The sequence below is a fragment of the Sander lucioperca genome, chromosome 13, assembly GCF_008315115.2.
Source record: "Sander lucioperca isolate FBNREF2018 chromosome 13, SLUC_FBN_1.2, whole genome shotgun sequence".
Lineage (NCBI taxonomy): Eukaryota > Metazoa > Chordata > Actinopteri > Perciformes > Percidae > Sander > Sander lucioperca.
The window spans coordinates 24,158,985-24,178,143 of NC_050185.1; the positions used below are offsets into that span (position 1 = coordinate 24,158,985).

At 40.8% G+C, this 19,159-nt stretch overlaps 1 protein-coding gene and 1 long non-coding RNA gene across 2 annotated transcripts in view; both read right to left on the bottom strand.

Moving 5' to 3' along the window:
- The window catches only part of LOC116052891 (kin of IRRE-like protein 3), a 368,756-nt gene that overhangs the window by 247,032 nt on the left and 102,565 nt on the right, over positions 1-19,159 (bottom strand). The window lies entirely within an intron of this gene.
- Positions 18,552-19,015, bottom strand: LOC116034442. The gene is made up of 2 exons (XR_004101093.1): positions 18,978-19,015; positions 18,552-18,637 (listed from the first exon to the last, which is right to left on the bottom strand). It is a non-coding gene; the product is annotated as an uncharacterized LOC116034442 (long non-coding RNA).

Here is a 19,159-nt window from a genome sequence, read left to right on the forward strand (position 1 = left end):
AAGACGTGTCGGACTTCAGGAGCTCTGAAGAGACAGCGGCAGCCTGCTGCGCTCCATACCCAGGCCAAAATCACCGTTTCTGGGTTACTGGATTACCGGGGCTCCGCGGAGCTGGCCGGCTGCCGGCATAACTATAGTATATTTACAGTTTGAATTTCGTCACGCCATTTATATTACACCTACCCCAAGGTCTTACAAAGCTAACAATTGTGTCCGATTTCAATTTAATGCATTTTTGCTAATTTGAGGGGTTTCGTTAGCTGCTAGTGTCCCTTCAATCCTATGGGAAAAGAACGCTGCTACACTTTTGGCATAACTATAGTATATTTACACTTTGAATTTCGTCACAGCATATATCACAGCTACCCTAAGGTCTTGCAAAGCTTAGCTAACACTTTTGTCCGATTTCAATTTAATGCATTTGTGAATTTCAGAGGTCTAGGAGGCTAGCTAGCTCTCATTGAAAGAGCTCCATCCAGCTCACCACAGGCTCTATCAATGAGACTCGCGGACAAGAGGCATTTATTTCCCCGATCGTTTGTTTAAATAACTCAACACACATATCCATTATAAGATTAACAGGAACCTGTGGTAAGAGATTGCGGGTGTAACAAGCTCGCTGACCGTGCTCTCACTCACACACACCGGCCATTTAGCAGGAAGGGGGGAGGGTGAGAAGCGAGTTGCAGGCCCTGGAGCTCTGTCAGAGCAGCGGCGTTTGGTAGTCCAGTAACCCAGAAATGGTGACTTTGCGCGGGTATGGAGCGTTGCGGGCTGCCAGCCGTGACGGAGCTCCATCTAGCTCACAGCGGGCCGTGGTCTGAGAAGGAGGACAGGCTGGGCAACCCAGGCAGCATCGGCCTCCTCCGACACACAGTCGGACAAAATTTGCAATTAGCCATCAATTTTCGTAAAACGGCCCATATTTGACCTTGAATTTAGTGATGAAATAGCAGACGAACAATGTATACAATTTCTGAGATCTGCGCAACCTATTCAGAAGACTATCTGATCTCAGATCAGTGGTGTAGCCTATGTAAATGTTGGGGCATGACAAAGATAGAGACTAGAGCCAAATGAGGAGGAGTCACCGAGTTGACGTCAACTCGGCGGCTCGTTGAGATTTGCCCGTTTTCAGAGGCAGTTTCAAATTGTGAGATTTGCAGAGGAAAGAGGTGTCAATGGGATTTTGAGGTTCTATGTATGTCCTATTTACCCACCAAACAGTCGTTATTCAACTATGACAAGGTAAAATCGGTTTGGCATTCTATCACCCCTTTAAAAGTTTAGGGACCCTTCTCATTTCACGGTCCCCCACTATGGCACCCAATCAGCTACCAACGGGATGAAATGTATTGCAGTTTCCTGACATCACACTGAATGTGTTCTGGGTGGTAATATCCTTGAAACATTCCATAATTCGCTGGTGGTAGTTTATATAGTTTGTTATAGCTTCTGTAGTTTATATAGTTGATAGTATGAATATTAAGTCTGCATGCTTTCAAAATATCTTCTATAACATCTTACGTATGGTTATTATGGGCCAAAATACATTTCTGATCTGCTACTACAGTATGAACCACCCAGACCTCTCAGGTCGTCTGGGACAGGTCTGCTTGTTGTCCCCAGAGTCAGAACTAAACAGGGGGAAGCAGCGTTCAGTTTTTATGCTCCACATATCTGGAACAAACTCCCAGAAAACTGCAGGTCTGCCGCAACTCTCAGTTCTTTTAAATCAAGGCTGAAGACCTATCTTTTTGATGTTGCCTTTCTTTAAATAACTGTTCATTTCTTATACTGAAGTTGCATTGTTGACACTGTATGACAATCTATATAAGCATATAAAAAGAAATTCCTATTTTATCTGCTTTTATATATTTAACTGTTTTAATTGCTCTTCAATATTTCATTTCTTATACTGCACTGTAACTTTTATTCTCGTATTTTATGTTTTAAATTTTTTAATCTGTTTTCATGTAAAGCACTTTGAATTGCCCTGTTGCTGAAATGTGCTATACAAATAAAGCTGCCTTGCCTTGCCTTATGGTGTGTGGACCTCACGTGACAATTGATGATGTGAGGGGGCTGAGTGGTGAGGATTGAAGGTAAAACATCTGGGTATGACACTATCATAGTATGCCATGAGACCTAACATTTTTCAGGTGTGGTTACTAGAGGTCGACCGATATGGGTTTTCTCTGGCCGATGCCGATGCCGATCTTTAGAAATCAGGGTCAGCCGATGGCCGATTAATGCTGCCGATTGATTTTGGCCGATATGTTCTTGTTTTTAAACCTCTATTTGAAAGATAAAATGTAACACTAATATACACACTCAACAAAAACATTTATTGAACACTTCACCAATCTACACTTGTATACTTCAATTAAAAATGTATAATGTAAAAACATACTGTATATTGTTTAAATAGTGTATGAAAAATATATTAAATAAACGAAACAGGTAAGAAGAAAATAAACTTTGTCAAATAAACTTTTAAATGAAAAAAATAAAGTTTAGTGCACTTAGCAGCATTTATTAAACTTCTCAGAATACAAATCTGCAAGCTTCACAGAAAGTGACATCTTATTAATCTCAACACTATTTCCTCCTAACTCCTGTTGAATCACATAAGACTAGGGCTATCTAAAGTCAGTTCTTGTTCACCTTGTTTGTTAGATCATTGTTCATTAGTTGAAGTGTTTTATCTGTGTTTTGGGGACCCTACTGTTACATGTCCTGTTGACCTCATTAGGATCTTATCTGAGCACATTTCTGTCATTCAAACAACTCTTAGTTGTAATTTAAAACTCATCCAGCCAATTTAATAAAATTAAGGGTTTTATTCATGCTCAAGTCCATAGACGCAGTTAATGGATACAGGCACGGAGAACTGAAGGCTCTGTTAGCAACGATTAGCTCCGTTAGCGGTTAGCTCCAGTTAGCTCCGTTATAGGAGTGGATGAGACTGCCACGGACAGGGGTAACAACCAGACTCTGATAAATGACATTCGGGGAGTTTCCACAGTGGTGTGGCCGCGGTGTTTTGTACGGTTTTATTAGTACAGTTAATCCCAAGGTAAGAACACCAGCAATATGCTACTACTAACGGTAGTGTCTGAGCCTGAAGTGGCTGCGCAAGACACACGGCAAGACTTCACAAGGGGAGGGGCTGGAGGCAGCTGGTCTGGGTACGCTGTAAAAAATGTCGCCTATTCATGTTTTTAACACTAGGCTGCCCGCAGATGCGCCTGTCTATTAATTGGCTTGATAAACTGGGATATTGGCCGATGCCGATTATGTTAAAAAATGCCAAAAATCGGCCGATTAATCAGCCGGCCGATAAATCGGTCGACCTCTAGTGGTTACTATGTTTCGTGCGAAGGAGAGCTGAAAAACAAGATATGTAATCATTCACCTCTGACCTCTGAGGAGGCATAACAAACACATCAGAGACCACCTAAGTCTGGGACCCTAAGTTGTTATGATTATGTGATTGACAGATGGGTTTCCAGATGTGAGGCCAAACAGTATAAAGGGGGTTGGTAACTTGATGTTCAGTAGGACACTTTGTTGTGCATCAGACTGTTTCTCCCACTCAAGTGTCTGTTAGATATCTAAATAAAGCTGCATCTTATCTAAAGACATCTGAATTGGTCATCCTTGAAGTCTCCTTGATTCATTTCCAGATATCAATAGTTTGTTATAGCTAACTTCACCTTAGTACAACCCTGAAATGTGACTGCTGCTGCTAACTTGGTCAAAACTGAAAACATTTTAATAAATTGAACAAAAACCAATTACAACTACCTACAGTCACACCCCTTAGGAACTTAACCCATGTGTTGTTACAAGTTATACTGTAAATCCCTGGGAACTAGGTTAGCAGAATGGTCCACTCACACATTCGCTGCTGTGCAGAAAGATACAAAATCTGAGGGCACGGATTGTAAATCAGTGTAAGACAGGTTATAAATCTATGTACTACGGTGTTCATATTAGGACATCCTCAGCCATCAGAGTCAGGTCTCAGACATCAGATGAAAAGGCGTCAGGTGTCAGGTAAAACAGTGTTAGATCTATTCAAGTCATTAACCAGGTTACAGAGCTGTAATATTGGATTGCGGTACATTGTACAGATGGCTTTTTGGATGGTGCTGGCTGTCCCGTTTACTGTATTGTTGGTGACTGTTGCAACAGGACACATACTCACATACTGAGATAAGGTACAGAACTGTCTCTGTTGAGGTCAAAGAGTAGTTAATGACTAGGGCCCTGTGGATCTCAGCTTTAATGGTATGTCTTCCTGGCAGGGTGGCGCTGGCTTTGCTTGAGGAAAAATGGAAGAAAAAAAGAAGGAATTTTGAGGATTTGGCTCAAGCTTCATGCATGTTCTCTGCACCTTGTTTATAGTACTGTGAGGGAATCAGGGATTCACTGACATAATGATGTATGCAGATTTTTTAATTAAATATGTGAAAGCCTTCAGTGGAAAGATATGCTGACAACAGGCAGGTTTTTGTTCCATTTGTTGTTTCCAACATTTTAATGGGGAGCAAACAGAGGCCTGCAGCATGGCCTTGCTAATTGGAGGCAACTCCTTACTAGTCACTATAGTTGACTGTCGCTGTCTAGGGCGTAACCATGCACTCTTTAGGGGAAAATACCAATCTGTCCCCCGTAATATACAGTAGAAAATGTTAAATATGTTCTCCTTTTATGAACCCTGTCAGCAGATCTGCTTTTTTTTTTATTTCCTATTTTTTTTTAAATGTATTTCCATTTGTTGTTTCCAAGGAAAATATAAGTATGTGACTAGGGCTGCAACAACGAATGGATAAAATCGATAAAATACGATTATTAAAAAAAGTTGGCAACAAATTTCATTATCGATTCGTTGTGTTGCACGACACGCCACTCAGTCGCGGAGATAAAAGCAATTGAGTTGAGTGCCGTGCGGAGCGAAAGAAAAGAAAAAAGAGCAGAGCGGGGGTAGAGGAAATATGGAGAGAGACCGGAGAGACCCGTTAAGTTGTTCTGAAACACATGGTGGAGGCAGAGAAATCAGTAGGACCTAAGTCATCCAAGGTGTGGGAGCATTTCACACTAAATAAATCGAAAACGTGTTAATTGCAAGATAAGCAAAAGCGACACGGCATGGCACAGGCACACCACGGTGATGATTCAGCACCTAAAACGTAAACATGTTGGAGTCCTTGATGAGGAGGAAGGGAGTTCAACAGCAGGGTAAAGTCACTACACAATCCAACTTTTGTTCCGTTTTGAAGTGAGGAACGTAACGTCCCTCTTCTGGTGCTGGTGTGAATTCACTCGTTATCCAGTTTGACAAGCATGACAAGCTAGCATTAGCTCATTAAAAACCGTAGTAAAGCAGGACTAAAGACACATTTTTATTCACTCTCCTTTTTTGGCCCATTAATTTTTCAATCTATTGTCATGTATATATTCTGTGCTTTGTCCCATATCAGTTATTGTTGACAAATATATTTGTGTGTGTTGTACTTTTTTATTTCATTTTAAAGTTCTTTTATAGCACTTGGTCATCTTAAGCTGTGTTTAAATGTGGTGTACAAATGAACTTAACTTGCACTTACTACAATGATGATCAGAGATGGCAAAAGTACTCACTTCCCGTACTCAAGTAGAAGTACAGATACTTGTGTTAAAAAATACTCGGGTAAAAGTAGAAGTACTGATTTAACTTATTTACTCAAGTAAAAGTAACAAAGTACAGGCTTGGACATTTACTTAAAGTATAAAAGTAAAAGTAGCTTTGCGAATGACAACCATTTCTTTATGCAAAGATACCTGGACCACACAAATGTTACTAGAGTGCAAGCTGAGAAACTTCAGGACATGGAAAAAAGGCTCTTTATATTCCATTGCCTACATTTTAAATGGATGTCTGCCAACACTTGTGTCTCATCCAATATGCCTAAAACATCACATATATGATTATTGTGACAGAGACTGGGACTCCAGGTTAATAAGATTCTGACTGAGTAGCTATTTATGAATTCAGTTGTGATTCTGTGAGAATTCACAGTTCCAGTTTCTCTTTTTATAATCTTCCCCTTAACATTTAAAGGAATCTACATGTATGTGTGTGTGCTCAAATATGGCTTCTGGAAAGAAAATAAAGGATAAAATATGAATTACTAAACAGACATTAATTAAGAAGTTCCCCATACTTTAAGAGTTGCGCAGCACATTGGCCAGGAGTCATTCTTGATGCCTACTATCTCAAACATCTCTCTCAAATAAGGCCATGGATTTCTTGCTGCTTGTCTGCCGATTTCTTCATTTTCAATCATGTCGCCATCCATACTACTATGTGCTAACGTTACGACCATCAAGCCGCAATGATTTGCCGCGAATGAATGCAGAATGCCGCCGAATTTGTCGAGTCGTCTTGTAGTGGTGTGTCAAGTGCAACGTACAGTATATTCCCATCCAATTAGATTGAATGTGGTATTGATGACGCGAAAAGAATGGTAACTCCAGTGAAATTATTTGAAACTTGTTAGTAAGGACTAAATTTGGACTGTATTTAAAGCTGATTCTGGTTTCCAACTTTGCCCCAGGTGTGTCTGTTAAAACACAGACGGAGACAACTTCTCTCTTTTGATGCTTTATTAAGATCAAGCAATGTGCAACCTAGGTAACAGGTGAAGAACACAAACAACAAAAATACTAGCTAACTTACTTTAAATTTGAACTGACAATATAAGTTATACGACTTACAGTTCTTAAGGACGCACACACACGATCTCAACTAATTATCCTCCGGACAGCTTGTCTCCTTTTCTTTTTGCTCCGTGTGGCGCGTGTGCCCGCTCGCAGTGAGGTGCGTGTCTGTGCTATTCTCCGACATGACGACCTCTTGTACAAAACTAAAGTAATGAGCCAATTTTGTAAAATGTAAGGAGTAGAAAGTACCGATATTCATGTTAAAATGTAAGGAGTAAAAGTAAAACGTCGCCACAAAAAAATATAGTAAAGTAAAAATATCTGAAAAATCTACTTGAGTACAGTAACGAAGTATTTGTACTTCGTTACTTCTCATCTCTGATGATGGTAATTTAATGAATAAGCTTCAAGTGTGTGTGTGTGTGTGTGTGTGTGTGTGTGTGTGTGTATGTGTGTGTTTGTTGTCTGTATCTGCTCTTTGGGTTACTTACCTTTACACAACTATTAACTTCAACAACAAGTATGTATGTAAGTATGTATTGAGTTGATGTAAATTAATGCTTTTTTGTTTTTTGTTCTTTTATCCGATTCATCAATTAATCGAAAAAATCATTGACAGATTAATCGATTATTAAAATAATCGTTAGTTGCAGCCCTATATGTGACCAACTCATCCAAATTGTACACTTGATTGTGCCCAAGCACAAACAACTCAGTTGTCTGATTTAGCATGTTTTCAGTGTTGGACAGTAGCAGCGCTACAATTAACAGCATTAGTTTAACTACATTTCTCCGTAGCATGGTGGTAGCGCCGCTGCTTTCTGAATCCAATAGCTTTTTAGTAGCTTAGCTCTTTCATTGGTCAAGACACACGCTACATTTTCCCATGTTTCCCAATTCTAAAGCTCAAGCACAGCGGAGCTTTCTGCTGCGCCTGTGGTCTGAAATAAAACTGCTCAGGATCAGTAAGTGACAGCACCGCCATACACTGACATAAGAATGTGCAGCTGACAGCACCACTTCCTATGACGTGACATCACGTACCAATCCTTGGGCTGGTGCCAATAACATCTCTGCTGTAGGCAGAGGTGTCAAAAGTATTCACATTCATTACTCAAGTAGAAGTATAGATACTAGGTTTTGAAAAGACTTCTGTAGAAGTTGAAGTATCAACTCAAGCTTTTTACTCAAGTAAAAGTGTAAAAGTACTGTTTTCAAAACTACTTAAAGTATAAAAGTAAAAGTAATGTAATTTCAAAAAATGCCATTAAGGACAAAAGCTTAGCCCGCCCCACAGGGGCTTATAGTGCACTACCCCACCTCCACAAAAAAACATTTTTCTAAAGGCCATAATGACTATAACAATGTTATATTAAAATCATACCTGCAAACTCAGAAGGGCTGAAAAAGGTGACACATCTCATCATCTACAGTCTGGTGTTACAATCCTCTCCAGTGAAATACAAACGGTAGGCTAACGTTTGCTGCTGTCGAGTGTAGTGTTGACTAGCGTCCCGTGCGGCGATGTTTCAGTTCCCTCTATTGTCCGTTTTCGGAGCATCAGAGAGAAGCGCAGGCATTTAAGTAGCACCTGATGAGGCACCGAAATCCGCGTTGCTACTTGGTCCGGTAGATAACGGTCGTTAATAATGTATTAGCACCGGGTCTGTGCAGGTGCGATGGATCGCATACAAACCAATAGGGTGTCGGAATGGTATATGTTTATACTTCTCATCCAACCACAATCAAATTCACTCTATCTGGATGGCGTGATTTGTCTGGATAGGTTTTTTTTTTGTGTGTTTTTGAACGATGACGAGCCGGAATGAAAACAACCTGAACTGAAATAGGAGTAACAAGGCTATTTTTAAAAATGTAAGGAGTAGAAAGTACATATAATTGCGTGAAAATGTAAGGAGTAGAAGTAAAAAGTATGCTGTAAAGTAATTACTTCAGTAAAGTATAGATACCTAAAATTTCTACTTAAGTAAGGTAACGAAGTATTTGTACTTCGTTACTTGACACCTCTGGCTGTAGGGCAATACAGACACACAAGCTTGAGTTTACTCGATAAAAAGATGGAAGAGGACAAGGCAAAGACAGACTTAAAATAAATAACAAATACAGTACATTTCAGAGGTTAGGGGTAGGGAAAAGTGAGGGAACAGGGCAAAACTTAAAGGTTTAGGAGGGTAGAACCATAATGCAAGTCTCTACAAAACCAAATTATGGTGGTTATTCAAAATGATTGGCTTGAAATGCATAGATATAGCTACTAGTACAAAGTAGGCCTAATAAAATACCAATTTTGAAACTGTTGATAGATAGATAGATAGATAGATAGATCTACAAGCAGGGTTACCGTTGGCTTTGTAGATTCAGATATCAATAAATATGTATGCCTTGTTTCCTTGGGCAGCACAAAGAATGTAGAGATGAAGATACAAATATAAATGCTTTACCATTTAGTTTACTTGCCAAAATAAAAATCCTGAAATTGATTACAATCTTTCAGTATTTGTTTCATACCTTTTAGGTTTTACACTGCAGGTTATACGCTGCTTACAAGTCAGACACAACTCAGACATACTGCCCAAATTTCTCTATTTGTTTCAGAATATCCCTTTACCACCACTAAATAATTTGTGTAATGGGAACTAGTAATCAAATATGATATCCACAGAAACTTCTTCAATTTCTTACAATTAAGATGCTTTATATCGTTCTCTCAGAACCACTCTCTCAGCATGCCCTCTAGAAGTAAAGATTGCTATAAGGGCTTGATTTCATTACTATATGCTATGCTTGAATGGGGCGTTTTCTACAGGCTTGGAGAGAGGTTCTAAATGAGGATATTTCAACGAGTGACTGGATGGAGATGTGGGGATCCTCAGCAGTAAACAATGAATACAAGGTTGAAACTGCTACACTAGAACTGGCTGATGCGTACCTACATCACTCCAGCTATACTACACCGATATGATAATGATATTCTAGATTGTACTTTATGTAATGAACTGAAGGTAACACTCAATACGTTTACATGCACACCAATATTCCACTATTATTCCGAATATAATAATATATATATAGGGTATATATATATATATATATATATATATATTAGAGGCATTCTTTGGACATGTATACAGCGCATTTGGAATATGTGTCTCAATCGGGGATTTTACCACAGGCTTATGGTCAGCTCTGTGCGTTGCTATGGTTTCTGTACACAAAACAACCAGCCAACAGTTTGCAAGGCTGAAGACTTGATAAGAAGGAGAAACACAGCTACTTTTAAACATTATCAAAGACTTGGATATCAAGAGGTTTTTGGATATGCGCAAACATCGCTACGCCAACCTTTTCAAGATGCTGGTTGAAGGAATGAAACAGGGACGCTGTGTTCGCATGGTCCAAAAGGTCTGCCGCCGCTGGTAAACTTGAAAAAAATCCTGTTTTGCATGGCTACACGTAAACGGGAATATTAGTGGAATACTCACTTTCATTAGCCATGTAAACAGCTTAGTCGGAATATCGTCTTTTTCCGAATTTCTACCATAAGATAGACGAAATCTTCAATGTTAAGCTTCCTCTTGAACCAAAGAAGTTTATATTGCATTTATACCCTGTCACGGCACAGTCCTTCCCTATTGGCAGTTTTGTACTGCCAGGCTGAGGTGGGTGTGGCTTACTTGCATCAGAGTTTACATGCTTCTATCAGAGTATCTTTGCTACTACTTCTAGCCTCTAAGTCTGAAGTGAATCGTTGATAGTGTCACACATGCTTGACTTCATGAGGGGGGATTGGGAACAAAACATAAATTGGATTTTATCTGCCTTGGCGGATCTCAATCTATCTGGTAGAACCTATTAGGGATGAGCGAGTACAGCATTATCTGTATCTGTTAACCATATGAATTATCTGTATCTGTATCTGTACTCAGACTGGGCGGGGCCTAACCCGGAAGTGGACAGGATTTAACCCGGAAGTGGGTCGGGTTGTCTTGAAATGGGCGGGGCTTTAACCGGTATGTTATTTTAAGCATGCAATTGATATGGGTTAATCAGAAATTGTTATATTTATTATTATTATTTATTATTTATTATATATTTATTTTATACCAATACTTCCTTTATTTTTTTTATGAAATACAGCAAGAAAGTGTCAGACACTGAAGTAAAAAAAAATGGTTAGAGCCAGCTGAAAAAAAGAAAACAAATCTCAGACAGGCAGAGACGCAACGCGAGTCGCATTCTACCAAGCACCACGTCTGAACAAACCCCACGTTTACCAGAACTCTACTGGTTAATAAGTAAGTACTACAAACCAAAGTAAAAAACAAACCTGAAGCTGAAGAAACCCTAAACGTTAACGGAAAAGACCTGTGAACCTGAGTGACTGAGGGAGAGACAGAGAGAGAGAGAGCTGTTCTCTTCTCAGTGTTCTGTGTGTGAGTGAGCAGAGCGGGACAAAGCAACACAATAAATCTGTGTGTGTGTAGGGGAGGGGCGCTGTGACTAGCCTATCACAGAACGCAGACACAGTCAGCTACCCAATGAGGATTTTTATTCAATCCGAGCACAGATATTGCCTCGTATTACTCGTATAATACTCGTACTCGGCAAAAGTGCTTTATCCGTACCAGATACTCGTTTCAGCCGAGTATCCGGCTCAACTCTAGAACCTATGTATGGGAAACACTATGGTTTAAAGTCTTGCCCTTTGGTATGAAAAATGCACTAGCCACATTTCAGCACTTAATGAATTTTGTTATCTAGGGGATAAGGAACACAGTCACCTACATTGATGATGCTGTTACCTTTGTAATGAAACCTGGAATGAACACGACCAGTGGCCTACTTCTCGGAAAACCTTAACAAACACCAGTCTTTTCAACTATCGAGAAGGAGGCCCTAGCTTTAGGTCTAGCGGTAAAGCATTTTAAAAATGTATGTTGCCAGCGGTGAGAAGGTTGTGGTATACTCTGACCACAACCCTTTGGTTTTCCTGGCTTGATTTCGAAGTGCCAGGGTATTTTGGCGGGGACTGGAGTTACAACCATATAACTTGGAGATCAGGCATGTGACCGGCAAAGACAATGCCATAGGCATCACTCGAGCATCTGCGCACAAAAGTCGCTGGATTACACTATTTAGTAAACATAGCCATACTGACAAATACAGACAGAGTTTTGTGGAGCTGATAAGCCTAATTAGCCAATATGTTGATGGAAAAGATAACATTATTGGTAAAGGTAACCACAGTCTTTATTTGTTAAATATGGTAATCTAAGAGATCTGGAGTATGACCCTAGTGAATGATTCATGCCGACACACTGTTGTAGACTGTTGAGTCTACAATATTGGTAAGGTAAGCCTGTTATACATTGAAGAACAATTGTATGTGTTACAACATGTCTAAAAGAAGTCTGAAAGATCCAACACATGAAGAAGTAAACAGGGAACAATGCACACTCGACATAAGACGAGGACATGACAAGGCCTGAACAGAACAGAGCTCATTAAATACAGGGTAAAACGAGCAGGGAGGCAACAAACAGGTGAAACACATCAGGGACTAATCAGACTCAACAGCAAAGCTAGACCAAGACACATGACACAGAGGGTGTTTCTCCATATGTGTTTTTCTATGGACTTGTGTTCTTGTGTCCCTGTGAAACGTCATCTTCTGTGGCCAAAGTACTGTCCCAATACACAAGTTTGTATTTCACCAGAACAGTTAAAATTCCCGGACAGGCCCATTTTACCGAGGATGCATTGGTTAGTATGAACTTGGCAGCACCCGTATCCCAACATTGATTTCGGCATTCAACGAGGGGCGGGTTTCCGGTACATAGACAAACCAACAACGGGAAAATTTTAAACATTTTTCTTAATCTATGGACTTAATCACTAAATTCACTTCTGAGAACTTTTTAGGCGAGAAATGAACTGGGTAGATTTCTAATATAGACAGTCTTATGAAAATCAACAGCAAATAGACAATTTGCTCCGACGTTTACAGAGTTGAGAAGCTCCGCAAAGTGACGCTGCAGCCAGTTAGCACCTGCCGGGGTCACTAGCTCGTTGGTCAGCCAGTCATGCTCAAAGACCCCGCTGTGAACTGGAGCTCTCGCAGACCAGTCTCGTAAATAAGAGGCTTTTATTTCCTTGTTTGTTTAAATATCACATGTATATAAATACATACATAAATATAACACATATGGGAACCTGTGGTTAACTGCGTTTTCGGAGTTAAACTCCACAAATGCCTTCATGCTTATAGCTCGCTGGCCCGCTGATACCCGTCTCTCTTTGAGAGGCTTGTAAATAAATTATGACATGTATATACATTAGAGTTAGTATTTAGTTCATACTTATTGTTTGGTGTATTTTCTTTCTGACCAAATTAATATTTTGGAAGTTGAGTTTCAGTCTGTATGTTAAATAAACATTCTTCCAAGAACAACCAGCAAGAACGTTCTCCCCCAAATCAGTTCTTTGCTTTCTTGAGTTTAAGAAACAGCCAACCGTGATGTGTTTTGGAGGGCACAGACAAACGATATCCAGCTAATAGGACATCAAATCTGAAAAAAAACCCACTTCTCTGCGTTGTTCTGGGGGGACAAAACAATTTTTATTTAAATTAGGCTTCAGCAGTTAGCTAATTACATAGCAGTTAGACACATCAGATGCGTCTTTGTTCTGCCAGTTGTGTCTAAGTTTACTACCAGCGCTAGACTTGAAAACTTTTTAACATATCCTGAATATGAACATCATATTTGACTGATTTGGGACTTTTGAACGTCTTCATCCGATAAATCCTTTCAGATTGCATACTAGGCAAATACTGGTGTAGATGATGCCGTTGTCAACCTGCTCCACAGAGCCTACACATACCTGGGGCCTCATGTATAAACGTTGTGTATGCAAGAAAAGGTTGCATACTCTGGTTTTCACGCACACGGTGTGATGGCGCCCGTATAACCAAACTTGAGGCTTCAAAAGAGCAGCCCACAAATCAGTGGGTGACATCACAGATGCTATGTCCACTATGTTACAGTCTATGGGGAGTACACATGAACAATAAACTAGACTGGACTGACAACACTGATGCCCTCTATTCACCTTATTCTGCTCTAAACAATGCGCGCCGCCATGACGACGACTCCGGTTGCCTACTTCCGGTTAGTAGCGGTAGACCTACTACCTGTACTAGCAGCGGGAGATTGAGTTCAGGCTCCACATGTGCTGTTATTGGTTGTTTTAACAATTCAAAGAAGATAAAAAACTTTTTAGAAACTGAGTGCTTCGATCATAAGATAAGGAGAGAATGCCCATGTCCGGTTCCGTATCAGCTACATTCAATGCCAGAGAGTAGACGTTTAGAGTGGTTAGCTGCGTTAAAACTGATGTGGTATATTGACATTCTATAACTTTCTATACACTTTGACTTAAGAGTTGGTATAAGGAGGATGCATGAACTTTACTCTACATTCACTGAGAACATCTGGAAATTGTTAACATGAGCAGAGGTCCCCCCAAGACAGAAGAGACCTTTTTTGGAGTTGTGCCAGATAACAGGCATTGATTGGTCAGTTCTGTGGTCGAATCATATACTCACACATATCACGTCCTGTGTTGATACAATGCATAGGATATATACGTTGTTCACACAACGAAAAGGCAGAACGACTTTTTGGAAGAATTTGGGTTGGTCGTTCTCCAAGCTCTCTGCAGGAGTTTGTAAAATTGATGCTGAATCTTTGCTTGTAATAAACCTTTTTATACTCAAGATCAGTGTCGGCGGATTCCTCTTCATACAGCATCACAGCATTACTATTTAAGACACCACACTGAAGCATCCACCGAAAAAGGTGTATGTCTGTTCGCACCATTTTGTTGACCAACGCCCCACGGATGACCATCCCAACACAGAATTATACCTTGGATATGACAGACCAGTGGTGAAGAAGAGACGTACAATTGTTCGTGTCAAAGCGACAGGTAAGCCACTTTCAATGTTGAATTGTGTAGCTGGTTAGCAATAGCACCATTTTACAGCTAACCTAGTTAGCTAGCTACCTCCGGTTGTTTACATTTTTTACGAGCTCCACCGGCCTGCTATAAAAATATTAGTGTTATCTGTGGGCAGTCTAACCTACATTTTATGAACAATATGCCCATTATGTCACTGGATAGAGTAAATGTGTTAAAAACATGGCCATTAATGGTTTATGCCTTTGTCACTGAATGTTACTGTAGGTTTAGTGCTATGAACTCCACTGAGGGCTATCGTAGAGCTAGCTGCTTTCGTTATGTGGGCCAGGTAGTTGTTAGCCTGAGCGAGGAAGAGCTTCCATCACCATTTATCATAAGCTTTTACTGTCATGTTGTCAGTGTGAGAAATTGATAAAATGGAGGAGGTCTTGCGCCCTCTTATTATCTGGCTCCCAAGAGAAACCATTAAGGCCACTATGCCAACTGCATTCAAGAAAAGCTCTCCCAACACCACGTGTGTCATTGATTGCAGCAAAAGTTTGTTACAGAAGGCGAAAAATCTTGACTCTAGAGGGGAGTCCTACAGCCATTACTACTCGCACAACACAATCAAATACCTTGTTGCTGTTGCCACATGTTGCCATGTGACTTAATCATGTTTATCTCAACTGGATATGGAGGACGTGCCAGTAACAAATATATCACTATGAACTCTGGTATCTTGGACTATTTAAAGCCTGGAGACGAAGTCATGGCAGATCGTGGGTTCTTGATTCGTGATTTACTGTTTGAAAGAAGGGTTAAATTGGTTTTGCCTGCTTTCACTAGAGGGGGTGCTGAGCTAACTGAGGAACAAGTCACAGCAACTCGCAGGATTGCAAATGTACGGATTCATGTTGAGAGGGATCCATGTTGAGATGGCAATCAGGCGAATTAAAGTATACAAGATTTTGTCTCAAGTGATACCAATAAACATGACCTTCAAGATTGAAAAAATCCTCAGAATCTGTGCGGCCCTCGCCAATTTAAGGGGTGATCTCATCCGTGAGTGATAAGTGACAACGGTGATGTTCTGATGTTGTAGTTGCATCTGCACGCACGCACAGACACACACACACTTTACACATCTACATAAATTGCTCCTGTATATTTCACATTGACACTCGCTGCCTTTTTACTGTTTAAATTTACTCTTTGTGTGACATTTGTTGTTATTCTTTGTGTACAATAGATTTTAACAGATTTGCATACAATTTTACATTAACAACATTCTGTATTTGTAAATATTCACTTATGTACAACAATACTTATGCTCAGCATTTTTAAATGTACAAAATTGATTGTGTAAAAAAATTAGTTTTCATACTGTTAACAGCAACAGCACTTAACAGTTGTTCTGTGATTTCAATAAAATGTTTAAGGGATATTTTCTATGAATTCATTATGCTCGTGTCTGTTCTGCAGTTTCAGTCGCTGACCAACAAATTCATCCACAAGCTGGGGCAACATTGTTGAGAAATAAAATCTCTTCAGATGTCCTACCCTCTCCAGAACATAGGTCTCATCAAATGGTACAGTGAACATAACTGTGCCATTTGGGCTCCAGATAAACAACTTGGCCATCTTCAGACCGGCACAAAACATGCCTAATTGTACCTACATGTAATATCCTCGGCTACCTGTTTTCTGAAGTTGTTGTACTCCATCTACTAGCTTGATATCACTGCAGTTATGGTCAAGTTGATCCAAAAGGGTAGAATGGAGTTTACTTGGGACGGGACATTTTTTTTCGAGTAGGACAGATGAGTCAATCAATCATCTGGGCTGGCTGACAACCATGGCTCTGTGACATTAACCATGATGCCCCTATGTGTAATACTCATGCCTTGCTCTCGAAGTGCATTACCAGCAACAACCTCATTCTCCTTACCATAATTTGTGGCATAGTTGCCACGAAAGGAAGGGTAGAGGTGCTCTGCCATGAACTTATCAGGATTGGTGGATGCTCTAGAAGGAACCTTTTTAGCTGAACTTGCAGTTATTCTCAATTTTCTTGCATTGTGCCACAAATCAGAAGAACTCTGCTCACTTGTTTCAGAGTCTAACTTATGTACAACAATAAGCCTGTGCACTGCTCACTTGAACATACAACTCATAGAAACTTTTACATGTCTCACATGTGAGATCAGAACCGGCATGGGTTTGATGGGGTCTTAAAAATCTTGCATCTACTGCAGTATTTGCAAGGCTACAGGGGTGCACTACTGATTTTACACTGTAACACTTGCCCAATAGACTATATAGATAAAGACTTTGTTGGGTCTTTATCTACATTATTTATAAATTCTGCATGTGACAAATATTGTGGGGTGTTTGGTAGTGGCTGAGCACCTGACACCCTAATGCTAAATTCATCCCCTGGCTGAAGTTTATGTCCCTCAGTTGTTTTGGCTCAAGATTCCTGACTGTCCCTGCATTCCACCTGCACTGCTCACATGTACATGCAAGCCCTGTCTTCCCGGTAGTAACTGCATTCTCAACCTGTAATGAACACATTCACCTAATACGTTACCAGAGTCTGATCTATATCCATTTGCATTTTGTCATCACCACATCGCTAAACTAAATCGAAAAAACATTCATCAAAAGTGATCTGATCACGTTATTTTTATTAAATCACAGATAAAAACAAAAGGAACATTTTTTTCTTCATACCTTCCAAAGGATAGCTGCCTGCACGATCTCCCTAATCCAGCAATACATGAACATCTGACAGTCTCTATCACACCCGACTGCTGCAGCATAACCCAAGCAATAAGCTTAGGCTGGTTAGCACTTTGACTCCTGTCTACCTCTGCTTTCAAAAATACATAGTCTCTGTGCTTCAGTAAAAAAATGCGCCCGACTTTATTACTATAGAAGTAATTGAAGGCCTTGGTGCTTTTGTAATTGCGCATCTCCTCACGATCTACACCCTCCAAAAAGATATAATAATTAATGATATCAATATGGCTAACTCCTGGCCATAGCTTCATGTCATCCACCCAACGTGTCAATTTTGAAGGATGTGGCACTCTGATACGGTCGTCTTCACGATCTTTAGAGATTTCATCGGCGGTGTGTAGCCACCGACTACTTCCCATCTTGACCGAACAATTATCTACTACTAGAGATGCACCGATAGACCGGACGGTGACCGGAATTGGCCGGTTTTCACATGCTCGGCCATGACCGGCAGGTCAGTCTGACATATGCCTATTTCATTTTTTCAACCTGGACCCTATTTTCCTATGTTTTTGTGTCTAAGTGACTGATGGGAAAAACAATCTTTGAAATGTAAGGCGCCCTTTCCCTATAAGGTTTTTCCTAAACCCAACCTCCGCCAACCCGTTATTGTGGCGCGTCCCCCGTCCCCCGCGGCCGTCTCCTGGCGTGTAAGGCGCCCTTTCCCCCGGCCTTTTCCACCTCGTCCGGCGCGTCCCCAGCAGGCCGCCTTACGGGCGACTCCCGGCTTATGGAGCGTCCTTTTCGGCCGCCTCGTCCGGCGCGTCCCCAGCGGGCCACCTCGCGGGCGACTCCCGGGTGACTCCCGGCTTATGGAGCGTCCTTTTCGGACGCCTCCCGGCTGCCTCGTCCAGCCCGTCCCCAGCGGGCCGCCTCGCGGGCGCCTCCCGGCTTATGGAGCGTCCTTTTAGGCCGCCTCCCGCCATTCTTTCCCCCGAGACATTTACACGTAAAAAACGAGAAAAACGTCTCCGTGAACACGTATCAATAGATTAAGAATAACGTGACATTTACAAGAACTGCCGTGAGACTTGTGTTCACAAAAGTGCTTGTTTTGCCACTGACAGGCTCAGATTAATATTTTAAGTGTCTGACGACATTATGGGAAGGATCCCTAGGAGATAGACCTTTAAAACCTCTTCTTAAGCAGCATGGTGGCCCAATGGTTAACACTGTGGCCTCACAGCAAGAAGGTTTTGGGTTTGAATCCAGGTCGTTCTGGACCTTTCTGTGTTGAGTTTGTATGTTTTCCCCATGTTTGCGTGGGTTTCCTCCTGATGTTCCGGTTTCACCCACCATCAGAAACATGTACTAGTTTCTCCAGTCAGTGCTCTTGATCAAGGCACTGGCTCAGATCTGGAGTTCGTCCCCGGGCGCTGTAAATGGCTGCCCACTGCTCCCTTGAGGGATGGATTAAATGCAGATAATGAATTTCGCTACATGTATGTGTATGTGACAATAAAGTACCTTTACCTTACCTTTAGACCTTTCTGTTTAACCAGAAACAGCTCTGAAGTCGCTAGTGCTAAACCCACCAGACTCCATTTAAAAAAACAATACTTTTAGCGTGTATAGAGCCAACATATTTTCCCATATAAATCGGTAAACTGTGTTTATTTCAACCAAAATTGTTGAAAAGTTGTTGGAAAAGTGGAAAGAC